Source organism: Tachyglossus aculeatus, chromosome 1 (genome assembly GCF_015852505.1).
Source record: "Tachyglossus aculeatus isolate mTacAcu1 chromosome 1, mTacAcu1.pri, whole genome shotgun sequence".
Taxonomy (NCBI): domain Eukaryota; kingdom Metazoa; phylum Chordata; class Mammalia; order Monotremata; family Tachyglossidae; genus Tachyglossus; species Tachyglossus aculeatus.
In genome coordinates this window covers 113270984-113294903 of record NC_052066.1, presented here as the reverse complement: position 1 = coordinate 113294903, position 23920 = coordinate 113270984, and the positions used below count along the sequence as shown (strand labels likewise).

General features: G+C 42.0%; 1 protein-coding gene across 2 annotated transcripts in view; it reads right to left on the bottom strand.

Annotated features, from left to right (window-relative positions):
- Window positions 1–17514, bottom strand: part of CYRIA (CYFIP related Rac1 interactor A) — a 77174-nt gene extending 59660 nt beyond the window's left edge. For both annotated transcript variants that reach the window (XM_038746288.1, XM_038746297.1), the window contains exons 1-2: window positions 17454–17514; window positions 13485–13618 (exon numbers count right to left, since the gene is read on the bottom strand). The gene's annotated coding sequence lies outside the window, so the exon portion shown is untranslated. The remainder of the gene's footprint in view (window positions 1–13484; window positions 13619–17453) is intronic.
- Window positions 17515–23920: the final 6406 nt, after the last annotated feature.

Sequence of the window (23920 nt, the reverse complement as noted above, 5' to 3'; positions counted from 1 at the left end):
AGAATCCCTAGACAGTAAAGTCGCTGTGGGCAAGGGACGTGTCTACCAACTCTGTTGTAGTGTACTCTCCCAAGCACCTAGTACAGTGCTCTGCATAGAGTACGCACTCAATACATACCACTGAATGACTGATGCAATGAGGGTGCATCAAGAGGGACTCTGCAAAACTTGGGCTGACAACAACCCTGGCCCTTTGCCTAGGGTTTTTCTTCTTACCCGTTCCCACTGCTACACTTCAAACACATCAATTTAGCATAGTATTTCTGGTGGGGAGAGCAGGGGTGTGCATTTTGCTATGAGAGAGTGGGAAGGGAAAGGTACATCCCTGAAAGTAGTGGACGGATAAGGGTTGCATCCTAGAGAATGGGGAAGATAGCAAGGCAGGTGGATTGTGTGGCAATTCTGGGGGGTTGTGTGGCGTGTTCACATGCTGATCAGATTAGCAGGTGAGAGGTGACCCATTTTCCTACCCAAGGGAAAGCCAAACCATTCTGCTCATGTCAGCAAAGCCTTACAATGCCAGCTCACAGCCCATCTGTAGTCTGTGTTGATTCCCAGGTCATTGGTTTGCTTTATCTGTCTAGTACGTTATCTTCTAACATGAGGGGTGGGGGGATTATGTTCCCAAAGACCCTGTTACAGAAAACCTGCCTTGTATTGCTCATGCAAGGTATGGTGCCGTACTCAGATGCACAAGTATCTCTTCCAACCCCTCATCACGTAGCGTTGAGAGAATATTCTCAATTCCCCAGTGGCATTCTAACCAAAATGCAAAATGAAAACATGTGCTCCAGCAGAACGGACTGTACTGGTGTAATTCTTAGCGATTTATAAAAGTTCCACTTATCTATATAACTGGACCATATATCCTGTATTGGGCATCTTATTCACTGTTTTGGGGGTTCTTGTCTCGCCACGCACAAGGGGACTCTCACTTTTGGCTGGAGTGGGGATGGGGTGGGGTGTAGTGCAGTGGCACCATCTCAGAAAGGAGGAGGAGAGGGGAGACTGCCTAGTCTCGTCCTCTTTTTAAGTTTTTTTTTCCCAGTGCTCAGTACAGTGCTCTGCACACAGTAAGTGCTTAACAAATCCATCACTACTCTTCCTCTTCAAAGGATGTTTCAGCCAGTACTACAGCTAACCTGACCCTACTCAGGCCGCTTCTGGACTCTCCAGCCCAATTGGTAAGATGCATTTATGGGTGCCGCCAACAAACGGCCTGACTCTTCATCATGGCGTCAAGTCAGTTGTATCAGTGGGGAAGCCAGACAGGGGCTCATTACATGGAATCATAAATACCACTACTGACTTTCCATGCATATTTTAAGTCCCTTGATTCATTTTACGTTGAGCCTGAATTTATACACCCTCTTTTGGATCTCCAAGTGTTCTCCTGCCAATTCCTTTCTACTGATCCACTCCCCGTCACGCTCCCTGACCTCAGATATTTTTTATTTCAGTCGCTTTACTTCTGGTCTCCAAAATCACCCCACGGACACTACAAGGGCTAACGCTGAGATGACTTGCCCATGTGAAGACCATATTCTGCAAGTCTTTTTTTGGCCGAACAGACTTTAAGATGAGTTTTTCATGCTGCAAAAGAAAATGCAGTTATGGAGGCTATCCACTAAGTGGCACGATCAACTCACGATAAGCTGGAGAAAGACAGAGCAAAAACATTTCCTGGAAACCGGAGCTGGGCGAAACCTGGACAAGCAGGCCCATTGGCTTTATTTGCCCCAAAGATTTTAAGCACTTCATTACTCCAATTCAACAGTGCAGGGTTCCAATTGAGCAGTGCTTTCCTGCTTATTTGCCTCAATAAACTCGCCACAACTGAGTCATGAGAGTGGAAAGGATGAGTCAATGGAGGCATCCATCTGGCCTCAAAAAAAAAAAACCTCCCTCAATTCTTAAATCAATGTTTATCACTAAAGGAAACAGCTGTCTTTGTGAATAATTAACTCAATTGTTGTGTCCCAATGTGAACAACAGGGCATGGTGAAATAATTTTACCACTTACCAAAATGAATTTCCTGGTCTCATTCAGATGGAGCACTTAATTCTAGGAATATTCCTCTAAAAATGTATGTTTTCCAAGATTACATATGACTACGTTTTTTTCAAGATGCAATATCAGTACTCAGTACACCAAACTCTAAGTTTACAAATAGACTAGCAGATGTCCAGTCTGGTGAATTTTTAACAGGAAGCCTCAAAATATACACATGAAAACTGGATAAAACTGCCCGGTTAAACTTTTTAAGCCGGAAATATAAGTTTTTAAAAAGACAGTCTACCTGCAAATCTCTATCTGCGAAAACCTGCGCTGTGACAGTACCTAATGATATCCTAAGTTAAAATTTGAACTTTCATATGGAGTTTAAGCAGCTGCCAAGAAATGTTCCTAATAGGGTTGTGTCATGAGGCACTCTTCCATGATTCAGTGACCGTACTTTGCGCTAATAAAATTAATTGATTTTTACAACACATATTTACAGTGGGAAATAGCCAAATCAACATCTGCGAAGTTTCTATTTTATCCTGATAATTGCTCTTTAACAGGTTTATTATATAAAGTATTGAAACAACTAATGTAACTCTACAGTGTTTTGGAGTTAGTTTGTACAAAATTGGTTTGCAACAGACCTCCTAAATGTTGAAGTGTATTATCTGCCCATGGTTTTCAAAGGAATTTATGTGTATATCAATACATCAATCTTTGGTATTTACAGAGTGCTTACGTAGTTCAGAGCACTGTACTAAGCACTTGAGAATCAAATATAGTAAAACTTCAGAGAAGCAGCATGGCTCAGTGGAAAGATCACAGTCTTGGGATTCAGAGGTCATGGGTTCTAATCCTGGCTCCACCACTTGTCTGCTGTGTGACTTTGGGCAAGTCACTTAACTTCTCTGTGCTTCAGTTCCCACATCTGTAAAATGGGGATTAAGATTGTGAGCCCCACGTGGGGCTATTTATTTATTCTATTCTATTATTCTATTCTATTATTCTATTCTATTTATTCTATTTATTTTATTTTGTTAGTATGTTTGGTTTTGTTCTCTGTCTCCCCCTTTTAGACTGTGAGCCCACTGTTGGGTAGGGACTGTCTCTATATGTTGCCAACTTGTACTTCCCAAGCGCTTAGTACAGTGCTCTGCACACAGTAAGTGCTCAATAAATACGATTGATTGATTGATTGACAACCTGATTACCTTGTATCCCCCCCAGTGCTTAGAACAGTGCTTGGCACATAGTAAGTGCTTAATAAATACCATCATCATTATTATTATTATTATTAAATATACCCAATCACTTATTCAACTACTGCATTCTTACACTGCTCCTTGTTATATTGTTGTTCTTTCTCCTACTAATTTTAAATTATTTATGTCCATCAACATTCCCCTTTATACTGTAAACTTAAGGCCACTGATTGTGTCTTTTGCTTCTAGTGTACTCTGCTAAGTAATAATGATGGTATTTGTTAAGCACCTTCTATGTGCCAGGCACTTTTCTAAGTGCTGAGACACTGTTTAAAGTGCTGGCACTGTTCTCAGCACACACACACACACACACACACACACACACACACACACACATTTATACATGTGTATATGTTTATAGACATATACATAACTATATAGATATATACCAATAAATCATATTCATTAAACACTCACTGTGTGCCGAGCATTGGTGTGCTCTCCTGGTTCTCCTCTTATCTCGCTGGCCACTCATTCTCAGTCTTCTTCTTGGGCTCCTCCTCTGCCTCCCAGCCCCTAACTGTGGGGACCCTCAAGGTTCAGTTCCGGGGTCCCTTCTATTCTCCAACTGCATTCATTACCTTGGAGAACTCATTCCCTCCAAGGTTTCAACTACCAATCAACCTGCGCATCAGGCAGAAACTCCTCACCCCGGGCTTCAAGGCTGTCCATCACCTCGCCCCCTCCTACCTCACCTCCAGTCTCTCCTTCTACAGCCCAGCCCGCACCCTCCGCTCCTCTGCCGCTAATCTCCTCACCGTGCCTCGTTCTCCCCTGTCCCGTCATCAACCCCCGGCCCACGTCATCCCGCTGGCCTGGAATGCCCTCCCTCTGCCCATCTGCCAAGCTAGCTCTCTTCCTCCCTTCAAGGCCCCACTGAGAGCTCACCTCCTCCAGGAGGCCTTCCCAGACTGAGCCGCCTCCTTCTTGTCCCCCTCTTCCCCCTCTCCATCCCCCCCGCCTTACCTCCTTCCCTTCCCCACAGCACCTGTATATATGCTTATTACTCTATTTATTTATTTTACTAGTACATATTTATTCTATTTATTTTATTCTGTTAATATGTTTTGTTTTGTTCTCTGTCTCCCCCTTCTAGACAGTGAGCCCACTGTTGGGTGGGGACCGTCTCTATATGTGGCCAACTTGTACTTCCCAAAGTGCTTAGTACAGTGCTCTGCACACAGTAAGCGCTCAATAAATACGATTGAATGAATGAATGAGTGAATGAATGTCTATGCAGATGTTACCCAAATCTACATCACCTCCTGTGTTCTCTCCCCCTCCCTCCAGGCTCGTATCTCCTCCTGCCTTCAGGACATCTCTACTTTGATGTCCTCTCCTCAAACTTAACATGTCCAAAACAGAGCTCCTCATCTTCCCACCCAAACCCTCTTCTCTTTCTGACTTTCCCATCACTGTAGACGGCACTACCATCCTTCCCATCTCACAAGTCTGTAACCTTGGCAATATCCTTGATTCCTCTCTCTCATTCAACCCACATATTCAATCTGTCATCAAATCATCTAGTCCTGCCCTCACGGCATTGCTAAAACCCACTCTTTTCTCTCCATCTAAACTTCTACCGTGTTAATACAATCACTCATTCTATCCCATCTAGATTACTGCATCAGCCTCCTTGCTGACCTCTCAACCTCATCTCTCCCTACTCTAGTCCATACTTCACTCCACTACCTAGATCATCTTTCTACAGAAACATTCATTGCATGTCACCCCCCTCATCAAAAATCAACCGTGGTTGCCTATCCACTTCTGTATCAAACAAAAACTCCTCACCATTGGCTTTGAAGCTGTCCATCACGTTGCCCCCTCCTACCTCACCTTGCTTCTCTCCTTCTACAACTCAGCCCACAAACTTCACTCCTCTGGTGCTAACCTTCTCACTGTGCCTTGATATCACCTGTCTCGCCACCGACCTCTGGCCCATGTCCTGCCTCTGGCCTGGAACGCCTTCCCTCCTCAAATCCACCAGACAATTACTCTCCCCGCCTCCAAAGCCTTCTTGAAGATACATCTCCTCCAAGGAGCCTTTCCTGACAAAGCCTCACTTTCTTCATCTCCCTTCCCTTCTATATTTCCCTGACTCGCTCCCTTTGCTCTTTTCCACCCCCTCGCAGCCCCACAATATTTATGCATATATCTGTAATTTTACTTATTTGTACTGATGTCTATTTGTATTGATGTCTGTCTCCCCCCCCTCTAAACTGTGAGCTCATTGTGGGCAGGGATTGTCACTGCTTACTGTTGTATTATACTTTCCCAAGTGCTCAGTGCAGTACTCTGCACACAGTAAGTGCTTAATATGATTCAATGAATCAATGAATTTGGGAGAGTACAGTATAACACTATAACAGAATAGGTAAACACATTCCCAGCTCACAATGAGCTTACAGTCTAGAGGGGGAAACAGATAATGATATAAATAAATTACAGATATGTATGTACTTAAGTGCCATATAAACACCCCCCTTATATATACACATATATATCTGTATATATATATACATGTGCATATGAATATATAGCCAAACTAGCTCTCTTCCTCCCTTCAAAGCCCTACTGAGAGCTCACCTCCTCCAGGAGGCCTTCCCAGACTGAGCCCCCTTTTTCCTTTCCTCCTCCCCATTGCCACTCCCCCACCCTACCTCCTTCCCCTCCCCATAGCACTTGTATATATTTGTACAGATTTATTACTCTATTTATTTACTTGTACATATTTACTCTCTATTTTGTTAATGCTGTGCATATAGTTATAATTCTATTTATTCTGACGGTTTTGGCACCTGTTTACATGTTTTGTCTTGTTGTCTGTCTCCCCCTTCTAGACTGTGAACCTGTTGTTGGGTAGGGACTGTCTATATGTTGCTGACTTGTACTTCCCAAGTGCTTAGTTCAGTGCTCTGCACACAGTAAGCACTCAATAAATACAATTGAATGAATGAATGAATGAATATGCATGTGTGTGAATGTATATACATATACACAAATACACATATAAATGTGTGTATGCACACAAACACACACACACATATATAAAAGTCTCTGTTCCTTGAGGGGAGGGAACACGTCATACTGTACTCTCCCAAGAACTTAATATACCACTCTGCACAGAGTGCTCAATAATTACCATTTGATTGAATTTTACTTAGTCATTTTTGAATGACCTGTTCTGTGTGCCAATTACTCAATTCAGAAAAAAAACCCCAAAACCACACCCTTGGTAAACTACAGTTTAGACGCTGAAAAACTTTGGGTCTCTCAGAACTCCTGAAGGAGATCTTACTTGTCATTTGAAAACCCACCAACCTTTTTTTAAGACCAGGGTAATTTGCATTGATAATCGTCCGAACAGAGAAAATAAACAAGAAAACCAGACTTGCACAGGTAGTTCTCAACTCTTAATTTCCTGAGGGCCATATCTGGGGCATCTGAAATAGGAAGGACCACAGAAACATATCTCATTCATCATCATCAATCGTATTTATTGAGCGCTTACTATGTGCAGAGCACTGTACTAAGCGCTTGGGAAATACAAGTTGGCAACATATAGAGACAGTCCCTATCCAACAGTGGGCTCACAGTCTCACTGATATGGCCTACTGGAGATTCTCAGATACGTTTCATTCTAAATTATGTCATTTGTAGATTTATCATCTCTTTATTGCTTCTCATGTAGCCATTATCAATGACCCAGAGTCCCACTATCAGTTTCGTCAATCACGAATGAGACAGTCCAATAATAATAATAATAATAATAATTATTGTGGTTTTTATAAAAGCACTTACTATGTGCCACGCTGTGCTACGCCTAGGGGTAGATACAAGATAATCAGGTCTCACAAGGGGCCAACATTTTAAGTTGGCAGGAGAACAGGTATTGAATCCCCATTTTGCAGATGAGGAAATTGAGGCTCAGAGAAGTTAAGTGACTTGCCCAAGATCACGCAGCAGGTAAGTAGTGGAGATGGAATTAGAACCCAGGTCCTCGACTGCCAGGCCTATGCTCTTTCCCCTAGGCCAAGCTGCTTCATTCATTCATTCATTCAATCACATTTATTGAGCGCTTACTGTGTGCAGAGCACTGTACTAAGTGCTTAGAAAGTACAATTCAGCAACAAAGAGAGACAATCCTCTTTCAGAAGCAGAGACAGAAGCAGCGTGGCTCAGTGGAAAGAGCACGGGCTTTGGAGTCAGAGGTCATGGGTTCGAATCCCGGCTCTGTCACATGTCTGCTGTGTGACCTTGGGCAAGTCACTTAACTTCTCGGAGCCTCAGTTACCTCATCTGTAAAATGGGGATGATGACTGTGAGCCCCACGCGGGACAGTCTGATCACCTTGTATCCCCCCAGCGCTTAGAATGGTGCTTTCCACAAAGTAAGCGCTTAACAAATGCTATTATTATTATTATTATTATTATTATTATTATTATTATTATTATTATTATTATTATTATTAATCCCTGCCCACAATGGGCACACAGTCTAGCATTGGGGAGACAGACATCAATAGAAGTAAACAGGCACCAATAACATCAATATAAATAAATAGAATAATAGCTATATACACATCAAAACAAGTAAAGAGGCATTAATATAAATAAATAGAATTACAGATATGTACATATATACACCAGTGCTGTGGGGTGGGGAGGGGGTCAGAGCAAAGGGAAGGAGTCGGGGTGATGGGGAGGGGAGGATAAGGGGGGCTTAGTCTGGGAAGGCCTCCTGAAGGAGGTGAGCCTTCAGTAGGTCTTTGAAGGGGGGAAATATGATTGTTTGGCCTTGTCAGTAAAGCTAGTGGGGGAACAAAAGGGGCTTTGATGGATCAAACTCTCTGCCAGACCACAAATGAACTGTGGGTCACTACTTGGTGAACACTGGTTATCCTTTCTACTCTCCCATGTGCTTAGTGTAGTACTCTGCACCAAGTACTCAGTAATACCACTGACTATCAGTCTTTATGCCTATATGTACACAAAGAAAATTAGTTGTGGGGAGAATTAGAAGAAAACCAAGTTGTACATCTCAGCAGGCCAGAGGATCTTTCTTGGTTTTATCTTTTCATGATTTTTTTTGATGATTTGCTTACCAAATCTTTCCAAAAAAATTTCCTATTCTAATTTGGAACTCATAGCAAAAGAGAGAAAAAAAATCAGAGACCCTCACCTCTGCAAATTTCATTAAAATTCCACACTACTGCTACATGTAAAGAGCAAACTCTTTTTTCCACTATAAGAGAGCACCAGCTAACAGATGAAGACAAAGACAACATTTATGCAGAACTTACCAAACTAGACAATGTCTCCTTTAAAATGGATTCACTTTCCAAGTTTTTCTGCAAGAGCTATTTTGTTCTTGCTTTCAATATTTAACAGCTTCTACATAAGATATGTTCACATGTGCTAAATCACAAACCAACTTGATTTATTCTTGAAGAGTGAAAATGCCCCCACATGCAGTACTGGCTTTCAGGAATAAGGGTGGCTTTTAAGAATCTAGTGTACTGAAAGAGCCACAGCATTAGCCAAACACTGCAACATCAAAATAATTCCTCACATTGAAAATGTACCATAATGTAGACGGTGGATATTTGAGGCTGGGGGGGAATATCAAAAGGAGAAGAAAAGAGAAGCAGCATAGCCTAGCAGATAAAGCATGGGCCTGAGAGACGGAAGGACCTGGGTTTTAATCCCAGCTCCGCCACTTGTCTGCTGTGTGACCTTGGGCAAGTCACTTCACTTCTCTGTGCCTCAATTACCTCAACTGTAAAATGGAGATTAAGACTGTGAGCCCCATGTGGGACATGGACTGTGTCCAACCCGATTATGTTGTAACTACCATAGAGCTTATAACAGTGCTTGGCACATAACAAGTGCCTAACAAATACCCTAAAAAAAAGGGCCATGGAAGATCTATTTGGAAGGAAGAGCAATATTAATCAATTCCTTCATTCGTATTTATTGAGCACCTACTATGTGCAGAGCACTGCACTAAGTACTTGGGAGAGTAGAATGCAACAATAAACAGACACCGTCCCTGCCCATAGTGAGCTTACGATCTATTTGGAAGGAAGAGCAATATTAATCAATTCATTCATTTGTATTTATTGAGCACCTATGTGCAGAGCACTGTACTAAGTACTTGGGAGAGTAGAATGCAACAATAAACAGGCACAGTCCCTGCCCACAGTGAGCTTACAGTCTAGAAGGGGGAGACAGTCTAGAGGGGAGATTGGTTTTATGGGTGCCACTTCCCTGCACTGGTCTCTGAGCCTTTTGGAAACTCTACGGTTATTTGAATAATTGACTCATAAGAAAGAGGTTCAACAGTGGTTCAAATCAAGAACTGGTCAGGAGAGTCCATTGACCTGGAAACCATGCCACAATTCCATATGCCTACAAACATACACATTACTATCTTTTGTATGGGAAGTAGACACTACTTACTGAGCTTTACTCAAATATGTTCACGTGCTAGAAAGACATAAGTGGGAATTACTCTCCATTTGTCTCCGTGTGTTGATCACCTTGCCATCTGAAGTATTTGCCACAGCTTTTGAATCTGTCCTCTGGCATTCTGAGCTTCTTCAACACTGCTCAAGTAGGGTGGGCAGTGAGAACAAAAATAAATGGACCCCAGGATCAACCTTGACATCACATGCATCACCCAGCACTGAGAGTCATTGCATTTCCTTCCTTGGTTCCTCTGAACATGGGCACCGGTTCCAGGCTACGTAAACTGGTGTCAGTAGGTGAGGGAGGCTGGTCGCTGAAAACTTGAATACCGAATATAAAGGTGTCCAGTTGCAAGTCTGTACCAGACAACAAACTACCCGAAAACCAGACTGGCTTTCTGGGTTTCAGACAAATGGCCATCCAACTTCTTAAAGAGCAACAATCCCTGCTGATCTGTCTGCTGCCGCTACCTCCCAACAACCTGCTGTGACACTACTCTGTCTCAGATTAGGCTTTACTATGGACTCTAAAATATTTGTTCTGGCCCATCTTGACTTCCATATGCTTTGGATTTACCATAAACAATTTGCCTGGGATGCTGCTAATGTTTATTCTTTGCAGATATTCTATCCAATAAAATTGGGATGGGGTGAATACCCAGGATCTCATTGTTAATGACCCCGGTTTACCACTGGATATTTATTATTGCTTCCTGGAGAAACTAATGAAACTATTCAAGAACACATAGGCACCTCCTGGGTAGACTTCAGAATAGAGTCAAATAGAAGGCCAGCAAGTGGGTCAGTTATTCAGATCTCAGATGAGTATGAAGCTTGACTCTCCAAATCACCAAACTGCCAATCTCAAAAAGGACATGTTGGCTTTCTTAACTGAGTTTTCTACTTTTTTATGCAGGACCTGATAGCGTTTTGCCCTGGTACTGGATATTACACCTTTTTTTAATGGTATTTGCTAAGCACTTACTATATGTTAAACACTAAGTGCTGAGATAGGTACAAGTTTATTAGGTCAGTTTGTGAACCTGTCCCACATGGGGCTCCCAATCTAAGTAGGAGGAAGACCAGGTATCAAATCCCTATTTTACAGTTGAGGAAACAGAGGCACAGAGAAGTGAAGTGCCTTGACCAAGGTCACAGAGCAAGTAAATGGCAGAGGAATTAGCAAAGCCAGGATTAGAATCCAGGTCCTCTGACTCCCAGGCATGTTCTCTTTCCACTAGGCCATGCTACTTCTCTTTCTCAGGAAAGTCAGTCTGCCATGCTACTTCTCTTTCTTTGGAATGTCAGTCTACAGTGAATTCAACTTGTAAGAGTTGTTGAAAAATAGTGAGGAATATTGAGCTCAGTCCTGGTTTTTTAATCTGACATCAACAGTAACAAATCTCATCTCTTAACTCCTCGAAAGAACAGGGGTTTATAGCCATGTGACTTGGCTAATGCTCACATGAGATAAGAGAGAGTTGGTACTCTATGGTAAGGGGAATAAAAAATAAATATGAAGAGCATAACAAGCATAATTAATAGATAGCATGTTGGTCTTAAATTAAGGTTCCCAACCCCTAGGATCACAGTCTAGGCTATTTTAGTAATTATGCCTTCCATCCCTAAAAGGCAACTGCTATAGCTATGAAACCTTTCGACTTCTCCACAGGATTCAGTGGAGTGTGTTTCTGAGTTAATGTGAAAGAAGAACAACACCATCTCTCAGGGGAAACCTCGGGATAACTCAAAGCAGCCAGACCTCTTCTACTCTTAGTGGACTGACAGGTTACACGGCTCCCAGAATTGAGTCTGGCAGCAGTGGGAAAGGAGGGCTACTAGCAGTTCACTTTCATTCCCAGCTCTTAGTTTTGGTATTTTCTCTCAAGCCTGGCCAACTCCAAATCACATCAGGCCTGTAGAAGATATAGAGAAAGTCAACAAGACTGTAAGCTCCTTGTGGGCAGGGAACACGTCCACCAACTCTGTTATATTGCACTCTCCCAACCACTTAGCAAAGTGCTCTGCACACAGTAAGTGTTCAATAAATACCACTTATTGATTGATCAGGGGAATGGAGTTGTTTCATCTCCTTTTAGTACAGTCAAGCGCTTAGTACAGTGCTTTGCACACAGTAAGTGCTCCATAACTACTACTGAATGAATGAATCTGAGGTGACCCTAAAACGATTAGAAATATTCTGGATGGAAAGGTGAAGCTGAGAGGTGACATCAATGAAATCTTCAAAATCATGACGGGTATGAACACAAAATCCCTAAATCCCAAAATGGAAGGACAAAGAAGCACCCATTACAGGTTGCAGGTGATTGGTTCAAAGCAAAAGGACCACTTCTCTACAATGCAGACAAATATACAGTGTATGTCAGCCCAGGAATACGCGTGGGCTGGAATATCAGCAGGTTCAAGAGAAGTTTGGATAAATTCAAGGACAAGCAATCCAAAATGGGTTAGTATAATCTCTTTCAATGCCAGGATGAAGGATACAATCCTTTGGGTAGTATTAACTTTCCCTAGGTCTCAATCCTACTTGCTTAATTTTCCCACTTCTCTTTTTGTCTTTTTTTAATTATTGGACACTTTAAAATATTGATGCCCAGAGATCAGAATAGTGGGTAAACCAAACAGATATAGAAAATTCCTATTTTCAATAGCTACTTGTGGGTAAGACATGTTGCCTACCAACTCTGTTGCACTGTACTCTCCCAGATGCTTAATAACACTGCTCTGCATACACTATGTAGCCAGTGAATACCATCGATTAATAGATTGATTGAATAACATTGAATAAAATGTTGATAAGGAGAGTTCTGTAGCTGTAGGGAAGACAAAATACCAGAAAGCAAAGAAAATCAAAGATATAATAAACAAATAAAACTAGTTTAGAGAATGTGGGAGGGAGAGAAGGAATATGGAAAAATAAAACTATAAGATCCAACTGTCTACAATGGGTATTCCTGCCTAAGTATTTCTCATTTTCCCCATTAACCTTTAAGTCATTAGAATGGAGGGATCAAATAATTTTTATCTGGCTGTCCACTTAACTTTTAAAACAGTATTCTCCACTTAGTAGGAGTTCAACACATACCCTTGATGATAACTGCTGATTAATCTACCTTATTTTGGCTCTCAAAGTTACTATCATAAACTAATGCAATTAGCATAATAAAAGGCCTCAGTGTTTATTTCCACATAAGCCTATACCCAGAAATCATTTAAAATACAAAACGGTGGCTTTATTTAAGTCAATACCTAAACAATACACATTTTTAAAGGTGACAACAAAAAGAGAGTTGAAGTTTATTTCCAGATTTTATACACATTTCTGCAAGCTTAAATATCAATTATTTTGAATTTTAACTTTCAATATCCAAAATTATAAGCCACAGTAACATTTACTTTTAAAGTATAATACTATTTTTTATAAATGCTGAATATAGTGGGAAATACTTTTAGTTCAAAATCAAAATAAGTTTTGAAAATACATGCAAGTTCACACCACTTCAATTCTGAATTATGGGTTAATAAAAAAGGCAATAGGGAAGAGTTAATCAGAGTTACCTCAGTAATATCAAATTAAAGACAATCCTTCTTAATTCACAGAAGCCTAGGAATGTGTTATTTACATAAGACAGTACCTTCATGGATATAAGGATGCATCTGGAACTTTAAAAGAGAATTGTTTAATATATGCTCTATTTACACAGCACTTAGGAAAGTTTTTTACCTGGAAATTCAATTTCTCTGATGCGGGTTTACTAATCCAGGCTTATGAGGTAAAATCTCTTTACAGTTGTCAGTCACGAGGAGAGTAAGTTTTGCCACGTCTGAGTTCTCTGGTTTTACAGATGATACTTCCAGCTAAAATGAAACACAAACTGGATTATGCCAAGAAAATAAAAACCTTATCTAAGAAATCTGTAAAAGTTTATTATGAAAAGGCTTGACAGTTTCATAGCAGTTATAAGATTAGATTGAATTTTAATTCAAAACTGAAATGTTTAATTGGAAAGTTTTTTTGTGTGTTATATCAGGTCAGTCCAAAAGAACAAGGATTTTTCCCCAACCTTCACCCTCCTTGCCTTGTAAATAAATTACGGCTAAAGTTCCCTCAATTCCATGAAAAAGAGTCATAAAATGAAACAAAATACTTATGGCATATTTTGATTATAACTCAGCGCTTTTGGAAAAAATTATCCAACAATTCATTAGAATGCTCATACTGTCAAGTTTAGTCAAACTAAAGCAAATCCACAATAAAAATACAGCTTTACTCTATGAATCATTAATCACAGTGTGGAGTACTAAATTCTCAAGAGTGTACAAAAGAACCAAGACACACCTTTGCTGCCTGAAGACGTTTACAAACTAATGAGAAGCAGAGTAAGTGTTTGCAAACAGCGGAAGGAAAAAACATGGCCAGAGCAGGTATTATTATTATCAAACATTATCAAGTCATTTCCAATTCATGACTCTATGGATATATTTCTCCAAGAGCACCTTATCTTCTGCCATAATCCGTAACCTTGCTAATGGTTATTCCATTATTGTTATTATGATTTCTAGCCATCTGCTTGCTGGTCCGCCTCTGCCTCTCCTATCAATCAATGCCTTATTGTGGCAGGAGAGTTTGCGTAAGCCAAAGAAGCCAAAGAAGTTTAGTTATGCCATTGGAGAGATACTCTCTCGCTAGGGTTATCCGTAATGGAAAAGTCTAGGCTGAAGCAGCAGCAGTATAGGAAAGAGTGAAAGTTGGATGCTAGACCAAACAAAATGTTGATCAAAGACAGCAGAGACTCAAGTTTTCATTGTGCAGAAGAAGGCAATGGTAAACCACTTCCGTATTTTTACCGAGAAAATTCTATGGATACACATACCAGAACGACTTACAGAGCAGAAAGTCTACAAAAAATACAAAATAGAAAACATATTCATTCATTCAATCGTATTTATTGAGTGCTTACTGTGTGCAGAGCACTGTACTAAGCACTTGGGAAGTACAAGTTGGCAACATATAGAGACGGTCCCTACCCAACAGCAGGCTCAGTCTAGAACATATGTCAGGAGACAATGCCTGAGAAAATAATTAAATGCACAATTGACAATGTTTTGAGGATAGGGATAAAATGTAATATGTGCTAAGGGTGACTGTTGGATTGGTATGTATTGGGATGCTGTGAATTAATTGGGGAAGGCTTCTTGGATGAGGTGGAATTTTAGGAGTTTGAAATTAAAGAGACCCGTGCTCTGCAGATTTGTAGAGGGAGGTTAAGGCTGCGGAAACAGATTACGGCTGTGATGAAATGTGTGAAACTTAAGAGTGGGGTGCAATTAGAAAACGAATGCAGAAGGAATGAAAAGTGACAGCAGAGGAGTGTAATAGTGCATGAAATGAGCCTACATTTAGAACTGGGGAACCTGATGGAGTTTCCTGAAGCAACTGAAAAGGGTTTTGGCTTGATGAGCAGGAAAACAGGAAGCCAGGAGCAGAAAGTTGTGTGCTGAGCACACTTCAAAAAGATGATCCAAACAGCAGGAGACCACATTCAGAAGGCTGATATATTAGTCCAACCAAGACATTATAGTAATAGTAATACTACTATTGATACTACTACTACTAATAAGTCGTATTTGTAAAGTAAGCTCTTCCCATGTGCCAAGTAATGGAGTTGATACAATATAAGCAGATCGGACACAGTCCCTATCCCATAGTGTAAGAGGGCAGGAGAACAGGTATTACAAATGAAGTAGTCGAGGCAAAGAGAAGTTAAGTGACTTGCTCAAGTTCACACAACAGGCAAGTGAAAGAGCTGGGATTAGGACCCAGTTCCTCTAACTCCCAGGCCCAAACTTCTCCACTAGGCATAAGCCGAGTTTAAGCCAGAACAATAGCAGTTGGGGTGGAGAGGGAGGAAGGGGTAAATTCTGGAAATCGTGTGGAAGAAGCACCAGCAAGATTTAGCAGTTTCCCTGTATGACTCATATCATCGCTCTAATGACAATTTTTTGGGAACTCAGACACGTTTTTTAAAGCACTATGTCACAGAGTCGTTTTACACATGTTGGTAGAATCCAGCAGCCCACCCACATAAAAAAACCTCTTCTGCTTGTTAGACTTTTAACAGAGTTCCTCTCTTGGCATTAACAGAAAATGCACCTGTCCCTGCTTTCAAGATGGTAAAAAAATATATAATCTTTGAGAAGAATAATGCTTCTTCCATATCGTTCATTCAAAATCCCTAGACTTGCACAGTAGTGGTATAAGTGGTGATTCTCTGTACGATCAAAAAAAATAATAATAATCATAGCATTTATTAAGCGCTTACTATGGGCAAAGCACTGTTATAAGCGCTGGGGAGGTTACAAGGTGATGAGGTTGTCCCATGGGGGGCTCACAGTCTTCATCCCTATTTTACAGATGGGGTAACTGAGGCCCAGAGAAGTTAAGTGACTTGCCCGAAGTCACACAGCTGACAATTGGCGGAGCGGGATTTGAACCCATGACCTCTGACTCCAAAGCCCATGCTCTTTCCACTGAGCCATGCTGCTTCTCCTAGAAGCACTCCTAAAAAAGTGCCATCTCTCACCTACTTAGCAAATTGATCCAATGCAAGAATCCCATTTTTCCAATGTTTCTTCCCTTGTTCTCCCAAAAACATCCTCCCCATGCCGAGAGCCAAAGAAGCTGATTTAAATGTGGCACTTGCCCAGAGAAATGGGTGCGGTCGAGGGTTGTCAGGCGTGGATGTGGCAGAGGATGTGCCAGGCTTTAAGGCTCAGAAAAGGGCTTCTAGATTTCCTGAGATTTTAATTTAAATGGCATTCGTTTCCTCTGAAAAACAAATTTGCCTCATGGGTAGGGTTTAATCTGTAGTTCTAAAGACACTAATTCCTTAATAGTTCTTTTACCTCTGTCAGAGAAGCCAACTGTTCTCCAGCAAACTTCAAAAATTCATCTTCCACGTCTGCTGTACTGTTCAGGCCTTCCTTCTGCCTGAAACTCCTTCCCCACACCACCAAGACCACCAGGCCACAGCTCTTCCAACCTTCAAAGCCCCCCTGAAATCCTACCTCAACCAAACTTTCCCCAATAATTTTCACCAATTCATGTTTCAGGTGCCATCTGTAACACTGTGTATATTGATCGATGTGCACTCGTTAATTCACCTTTCGATACTCTTACGTCCCAGTTGCATCCTTCCTTTTCCTCCTGCTCCCACTATTTGGAAATACTTTCTGTCTGCCTGTCTTTTGCTTTAAGCTACTTATGGGAAGGGAGTGTGCCTACCAACTCTGTACCCAGTAAGCACTCTATAAATATGACCAATTAAGATCTTTCAAGCTGAGACCGAGCATTTGACATCTATTGTACTCTCCCAAGCCTTAGGACAGTTCTCTTCAAGGTGCAGGTGTTGGATAAGAATGATTACTTGACTGATTAGCCCATGACTGTGAAATGAGGTGCAAGACCCTCATTGCTATGTGTTACAACAGTGCATGAAATTTAAATTACTTCTTCATGACACATACTATGCCCAGCATAGTGTGGCACTGTGGTACTGAGGGTGTTGTGATGATAAAACAAGAAGGGGATATGAGGGGAAAGGAGAGGTGTTCACCAAGCAATGATTTTTTTAAAAATCAGAAACAGACATACTTCCAAAACAGGATTCTTAATAGTGTCCCCTTCCCTTACCTCCTCCCAGTTTGACAGCTGCTTCAGCATCAACTGGACACTTCCACAAAGGACTCAGTTCTGTAAATTAGAAATAGAAAATGATGAAACAAGAGAATCTGAAGTCACTAGCGGGAGTAACATTTCATAAGAGTTATCCTACTGCAAAATAACTGTCCACAGTGGAAGTCGTATAGTGAGTCAGAGCCCTGTTCATCGTGAAACCATAAAAGGAGATTAGGTTTATGCTTACTGAAGTCTTCAGGGCTTAGAGGTTTTTGCACAAAGACACTTCAATTTCTCAAAAACCTCCAGATTTCAAGTACTTAGGCTATGAGCTGGGTCAACCAACAGTGCTTTACAAGCCCCAGATTCTCAAATTGAGAGTTCAGGCACACCTCCGTCCAGTGGAAGGATTTCACCAGTTTCCCCTATGGCTGTTTCGTGGGTTGTTTTTTCCCCATGGCATTTGTTAAGCGTTTACTATGTGCCAGGCACTGTACAAAGAGCTGGGGTAGATACAAACTAATTAAGTGGCACACAGTCCATGTGCTCACAGTCTTAATCCCCACTTTAAAGATGAGGAAACTATGGCACAGAGAAGTTACATCAGTCAATCATATTTATTAAGCACGTACGGTAGGCAGAGAAGTTAGTGAGTTTTCCAAGGTCACACAGCAGACAAATGGTAAAGACAAGATTAGAACCCAGGACTGTGCTCTACCCACTAGGATACACTGCTCCTTAACCAAGAGAGATGAGCCATGGAGGTCGGATCAAGTAGAGGCAGGGAGGACTCTCAGTAGGAAGACTTCCCTATTAAAAACGTGATCATTTTTAAAATGCAGCACAAGTCTTTGACCGGAACCAAGCTTTTCTGACTTGAACGACGGTGACTGTCTGTTTGAATCCAACACAGACTGAGTATTCATTACGGAGAACTGAATTCCAAGTAGAAATCGACAAGTATACTCGTGAAGAAAACCATCACCCGCAAAAAATAACACTCAGAAACACAAGCACAGACTCAAAAACTGACAGATGTATGCCAATGCCACTGAAGCATTGGCTGGCATTCAGGTGGACACACTGAATCGTTTAAATGCTAGAGAGAGCCCATATTTTCCTCCATGCAGCTGAAAGATGAGGGCAGGGGATCGGAATTCAGGATCCAGGCTCAGGCAGCCGGGAAGTAGATTTCAGAAATTGCTATCAAGTGCAAGGGACTTCAGAAAGCCCTGTCAGGGTGGAAGCATTTGCCCACTGCATTTTAACCTGTAGACAGAGAAAAAGAGGTATAAAGAGGCTCAAGGGAGGGGACCTCCGAAGGAAAACCACAGAAAAATAAAATGGATATATTAGCATCTGGCAATATCTACTGGTGTAAGCGCCATAATTAAATCCCACCCCCACTCAAAATGAAATGATCCATCCCTAAAAATCAACCTTAAGAATCAGCTTTTTAAGAGAAGCAGCATGGCCTAGTGGATACAGCATGAGCCTGGGAGTGGAAGGACCTGGGTTTTATTCTATTCACGGCTCTGCCTCTAGTCTGCTGTGTGACCTTGGACAAGTCACTTTACTTATCTGTGCCTCAGTTACCTCATCTGTAAAATGGGGATTAAGATGGTGAGCCCCATATGGGACATGGACTGCGTTCAATTGGATTACCTTGTATCTACCCCGGCTCTTAGTTCAGTGCCTGACACCCATTTAGCACTTAAATACCATAAAAAACTGCAAATACATGAATGGCAGGTCAAGGATCAAATTAGGCAAAAATAACAGGTCTGTATTCTTGTCAGATCTGACAGGGTGGGCAGCAATGCAAATAAAAATTATAAATGGCATTTGAAGGGCAGTGCTATCTCTTTCCCACTGCCACAATTACATAGAGGAATGAAGCAAGGATGGTCAGAAGGGCACTTTAATGAAAGTTGCAGAGTGATTAGTAAAGGATGCCTCTTGATAAGCATAAAGTAGGGAGGCCTTCCAGCCAATTTTATGCCCAACATTCCAGTTTTCGGCTGGTCATTACCCTGATCAGGAAGAAGATTACATCAGACACCTTTATGTCTGGTATTTTAAAATTATGTCTGCTGCCTCACTCCATCTTGGTTCTTGGCTCTGAATTCCCTAAATCTGAAATGACTGCTGTGTTCTCAAGAGCCAGGGAGAGGAACACAATCGCTTTGGAGCAAAGTTGGTGGCATCAGAGGTTTCCCAGAAACATGGGGTGAACAAAAAAAAAATTTAAAATGTTCCAGATGATGTTGCAGGACCTGGATTCTAATCCCAGCTTCATCTCGTGCCTGCCTTTTGACTTTTGATAAGTCATGTAACTTCTCTGTGCCTCAGTTTCCTCAGTTATAAAATGGGGATAAAATAACCACCCTCCCTCATTCTTAGACTGTGAATACCATGTGAGGCAGGGACTGCATCCTACTTGATTATCTAGCATCAACTTCAGCTTTTGGTAATGTTTGGCATGTAGCAGGGGACTTAAAGACAGCAAATAAAATACTATGTCATTATGTTACATAGAAAGCCCTACGTATGTGTCAAAAGCATCTGGGTGCTAACATAAACCACCCTAAAGGAGTGTGGAGTAGCAAAATGCATTAGGATTACTAAAGAAAATTGCTACACAAAGGAAATAGAGTATTGACTGAATGAAAACGTCTTCTTGGTATTCAACTGTATTCATTGAGCACTTCCTGTGTGTGAGAGCACAAGAGAGTTGTATTAAAATCACATCTCTTCCAGGAGGCCTTACCTGATTAAGCCCTCTCTTTTCCTACTCCCTCTCCCTTCTGTGTCACCTACGTACTTTGATCTGGTAACTACTTGATATTCATCACATTCTCAGCCCCAGAGCCCTTATGTTCATTTTCCTAATTCATTTATATTGTTTGTCTCCCCTCTAAACTATGAGCTCGCTGTAGGCAGGGAACGTGACTACCAACTCTGTTGTATTATTCTCTCCCAAGTGCATTTTTGTACATATTTGTAATTTGTTGATTTATATTAACGTCTGTCTGCCCCTCTAGATTGTAAATTTGTTGTGGGCCGGGACTGTGTCTCTAATATTGTCAAATCTACATCTCTGCCCCTGCTCTCTCCCCCTCCCTCCAGGCTCGCATCTCCTCCTGCCTTCAGGACATCTCCATCTGGATGTCTGCCCGCCATCTAAAACTCAACATGACCAAGACTAAACTCCTTATCTTCCCTCCCAAACCCTGCCCTCTCCCTGACTTTCCCATCACTGTTGATGACAATTCCATCCTTCCCGTCTCACAAGCCCACAACATTGGTGTCATCCTCGACTCTGCTCTCTCGTTCACCCCTCACATCCAAGCCGTCACCAAAACCTGCCGGTCTCAGCTCCGCAACGTTGCCAAGATCCTCCCTTTCCTCTCCATCCAAACCGCTACCCTGCTCGTTCAAGCTCTCATCCTATCCTGTCTGGACTACTGTATCAGCCTCCTCTCCGATCTCCCATTCTCTTGTCTCTCCCCACTTCAATCCATACTTCACGCCACTGCCCTGATCGTCTTTGTGCAGAAACGCTCTGGGCATGTTACTCCCCTCCTCAAAAATCTCCAGTGGCTACCAATCAACCTACGCATCAGGCCAAAACTCCTCACCCTGGGCTTCAAGGCTGTCCATCACCTCACCCCCTCCTACTCACCTCCCTTCTCTCCTTCTCCAGTCCAGCCCGCACCCTCCGCTCCTCTGCCACTAATCTCCTCACCGTGCCTCGTTCTCGCCTGTCCCGCCGTCGACCCCCAGCCCATGTCCTCCCCCTGGCCTGGAATGCCCTCCCTCCACACATCTAAGTGAGCTCTCTTCCTCCCTTCAAAGCCCTACTGAGAGTTCACCTCCTCCAGGAGGCCTTCCCAGACTGAGCCCCCTCCTTCCTCTCCCCCACCTCTCCCTCCCCATCCTTCCCGCCTTACCTCCTTCCCCTCCCCACAGAACCTGTATATATGTATATATGTTTGTACGTATTTATTACTCTATTTATTTTATTTGTACATATTTATTCTATTTATTTTCTTTTGTTAATATGTTTTGTTTTGTTGTCTGTCTCCCCCTTCTAGACTGTGAGCCTGCTGTTGGGTAGGGACCGTCTCTATATGTTGCTAACTTGAACTTCCCAGGTGCTTAGTACAGTGCTCTGCACACAGTAAGTGCTCAATAAATACGATTGAATGAATGAATGAATATTGTACTCTCCCAAGTGCTTAGTACAGTAGTGCTTAGTGCAGTTAAGTGCTCAAGAAATACGACTGCTTGATTAGTACAGTGCTCTGCAGACTGTAAGTGCTCATTCATTCATTCATATTTATTGAGCGCTTACTGTGTGCACAGCACTGTACTAAGCGCTTGGGAAGTACAAGTTGGCAACATATAGAGACGGTCCCTACCCAACAGCGGGCTCACAGCCTAGAAGGGGGAGACAAACAACAAAACAAAACATATTAACAAAAAATAAATAGAATAGTAAATATGTATAAGTAAAATAGAGGAATAAATCTGTACAAACATATATACAGGTGCTGTGGGGAGGGGAAGGAGGTAGGGTGGGGGGATGGGGAGGGGGAGAGGAAGGAGGAGGCTCAGTCTGGGAAGGCCTCCTGGAGGAGGTGAGCTCTCAGTAGGGCTTTGAAGGGAGGAAGAGAGCTAGTTTGGCGGATGTGTGGAGGGAGGGCATTCCAGGCCAGGAGGAGGACATGGGCCGTCGACGGCTGGACAGGCGAGAATGAGGCATGGTGAGGAGGTTAGCGGCAGAGGAGCTGAGGGTGCATGCTGGGCTGTAGAAGGAAAGAAGGAATGTGAGGTAGGAGGGGGCGAGGGGATGGACTGCGCCACTTGTCTGCTATGTTACCTTGGGGAAGTCGTTTCACTTCTCTGGGCCTCAGTTACCTCAGCTATAAAATGGGGTTTGAGACTGAGCCCTACATGGCACAGGGACTATGTCCAACCCGATTTGCTTGTATCCACCCCAAAGCTTATTACAATGCTTGGCAACTAATAAGCACGATGGCAAATTTCATTATCATGATCATAATACTTAAGCACAAAATAGGAGGCCACAGATACTGCTGTGAGACAGAAGTTCCATACCTCTGTAACTATGGGAAGAGACTCAGTAGCCTGGGGGATGGAAGGTTTAGGGTGAGTTCAGCACCCAGTTTACTCTCGCCCTCAAATCCCTTCCACCCACATTGCTCTGCTACAACTGGAGGCCACAGCAATGGGAGCAGCACAAGCACATAAATTCTGGCTCGTCTCCCAGGACTAAATGAGGCATTTGCTCTATCTGTGCAATGGAAGAGCGGTGAGCTGTCAGTTCTGGTACGAATTAAAGTGCGTAGACTAGAAAGTTTGAACAATACACAGAACACTCATCCTCAGCTTTGAGCATTTCCAATAAACTCCTCTCCCTTTAATTTTCCCCACGAGTAAGACAAAGCCTATGCCACGGCACTACCTATCTTTTAGCTTGATTTTTAAGATAAACCCACTTTCCCAAAATTTCAAGAAAGCGAAATACATCTTGGTTTTCATTCCCAGAACACATGAGCCTATTACTGCCTGCAAGATACAGAGCAAAAATAAAATGTCTTTACGGAGGATGAAAAAGAACACAAAAACCTGTGTTCTTATGAACAACTTGGGAATTCTGTCTAATTTACACTCCACAGCTTGAAACTGGCTATTAGCTGATGCTTTCAAAGTTCCCAGCTGTGAAATGTCACAAATTCTGTACGAGCGATACTCTGCAAACAATGGACAGAAAATTGAATTCTACTTTCATGCAGGGTCAATATTATATTGTTGAGGTATCTGAACAAAGAATTTGCAAGATAACAAAATTAATGGGAATAAATCATTGATTTATTGAGTGTACTGTGTAGTACAAACACTGTGTGTAGAACACTACACTAAGCACTTGGATAACAAATATGATATGTAATTCCCCAACACTTTCTTAATCCTTTCACATTATAAAAATAAGCTGCTTCCTAATTTGGATTCTGATACAAAAGTTGAGTCTCAATCAATCGTATTTATTGAGTGCTTACTGAGCACTATGCTAAGCACCTGAACTATACTAAGTGCTTAAGGACGAAAATCAAATAATTAAAATAGCAATAAATGCTCAACAAAAAATTGGGCTGCCTGGGTGCACCTACCGCCCCAAATTCATTCAAAGACATTCATTGCCATTAGTTCTTCACCTACATAAATAACAATAAATAATTGTGGTATTTGTTAAGTGCTTACTATATGCCAGGCACTGTACTAAGCACTAGAGTAGATACAAGATAATCAGAATGGGCAAAGTCCCTGTCCCACACAGGGCTCACAGTCTTAATCCTCAGTTTATAGATGAGGTAACTGAGGCACAGAGAAGTGAAGTGACTTGCCCAAGGCCACACAGCAGACAAGTGGCAAAGCAGGATTATTAATTTATCTAC